A 1835-nucleotide genomic window follows, 5' to 3' on the forward strand; every position below is an offset into this window, starting at 1 on the left:
AAAAACCAGAAACAAACAAAAAAGGAAAGAAAAAAGCAGATGACAGATTCATCTTTTATGAATAAGTTAAAATTTTTAGATTTTAAAAGGGTTTTCACGTTTATTTAAAAGTGGAGTCCCCATTGGCATAACCACTGATCTATAAGAAGCATTTGAGAGCTCATGACACACTTGGCAAAGGTCAGAGACTTTCTGAGTGGTCACCACTGGGGTGTTCTGCAGCATCTAGATGGGGAAGCCATGAACGTCCCACAATGCGCAGTAGAGCTCTACAGCAAAGAACCACCCAATCCAAAAGCTGTCACAACTAGGTGAGGGGACTCTACCTAGTCAGTCAACCACGAATGACTCAGAAGCCACAGCTGGAGAAACTCAGCCTTAGAAATGCTGGCGGGTGAGAGGTAGAGCAGAGCAGATGGCTGGCCGGAAACAGCTGCAGGAGGGGAGTTGGGGAGGGGCTAAGCAGCCGCAGTTTTGCCCTAGGGAAGCCCTGGGGGCATCTGGCTGCACAGTCGCAAAAGGACTGGGAGACTTGGACAGAGACCTGACTCTACCAGATGGAGAGACTGGTCAGCCTGATCCTCCAGGATACAGGGTAGGTAGGACAGATGTGACTCTGGTGGTTAGAAAACCAACCCCCCTAACCCCACCCCAACCCCACGCGCCAGAGCCCTGCAGCCCTCAGAAGACTGTCCCAAGGTGTGATGTACATTATATTGGTAAACTGTCATATGTTGCCTGAGCTCACTAGAGAAGCTGACTCTGAAAGTGGGCAGTGTCACTACTCATATCAGATCCAGGCATGTTTGTCTCATATCTCAGAGCTTTATTTTATTTTATTTTATTTTTTGTGGGGGAGGGAGGGGAGGGTGCACTGCTTGAAGTTTAATGATAAAAATAAATAAAATATTTTAAAGTAAAAAATAGCTGTACAGAGACATCTGTATAGGATGAGGCTGTTGGCCTGTTTGCTGGGGCTGTTCCTCAGCTAGCCCATCTAAACTTAACATTGCCGTTGCTACCGGTTTTCTTTTTAGGCAGGAGAGGGAGTGACAAGCATCGACACAGCCTGCTAGCCTGGCACTGCCAACCCAGCAGTTACACATTGAGGATGCAGGGACCCACTTCCATAGCCAGTTGATCCAATACGTGTGGGCTATCCCAACAGTTTGTTTCCCCCAAGGACTCTTCCAGGGATGGCACCCCTATCTCTGCAACAGGAGGGAACAATATAGCAAAACAGCCCGAGAGTAAAGACACTTGGGAATTGCTAGAAGGTGAACCACAATGCATCAGAGGATACCAATTGTTTAATGGCATGACATAAAAAGGAGAGGCCGGAAGTTCAGCCATAGGAGGCCATCCAAGGAGAGAAAGTTCAATCCAGAGCCTCAGCTGGCTGCCTCAGCTTTTCAAGTCATGTTTTCCTTGGAGTTGTGAGCCCTTGACTTTATGACATCATCTCTATTTGCTGCTAATTGTTCCTGTGCCTGGAAGCCTCATCCGAGGGGCAATAGCTTTTCCTCAAGGGGTTTCTGCTAGATATTTTGAGTGACCAATTTGATGATATTCTGCTATCTATCTATATCTTGCTACTCTTTCAACTTGGCTTACTATGTGATAAATTCACTCATTCAAAACAGAAAGTATAAGCTGCAGATATGCATACACTGCTCTGAGAGAGGACCTGAATTCAGCCCCCAAAATTCACTTTAGCAAGCTCACAACTGCTTTTAAATGCAGATCCCAGAGGATCTGACACCTTTGGCCTCTGTACTGGCTGGTTTTGTGTGTCAACTTGACACAGGCTGGAGTTATCACAGAGAAGGGAGCTT

The 1835-nt window shown here is 46.4% G+C and overlaps 1 long non-coding RNA gene across 2 annotated transcripts in view; it reads left to right on the plus strand.

The window, feature by feature from the left end:
- LOC116093614 overlaps positions 1-1835 on the plus strand; it is a 16433-nt gene that overhangs the window by 7794 nt on the left and 6804 nt on the right. The window lies entirely within an intron of this gene.

This window comes from Mastomys coucha, unplaced genomic scaffold, assembly GCF_008632895.1.
Source record: "Mastomys coucha isolate ucsf_1 unplaced genomic scaffold, UCSF_Mcou_1 pScaffold16, whole genome shotgun sequence".
NCBI classification, from domain to species: domain Eukaryota; kingdom Metazoa; phylum Chordata; class Mammalia; order Rodentia; family Muridae; genus Mastomys; species Mastomys coucha.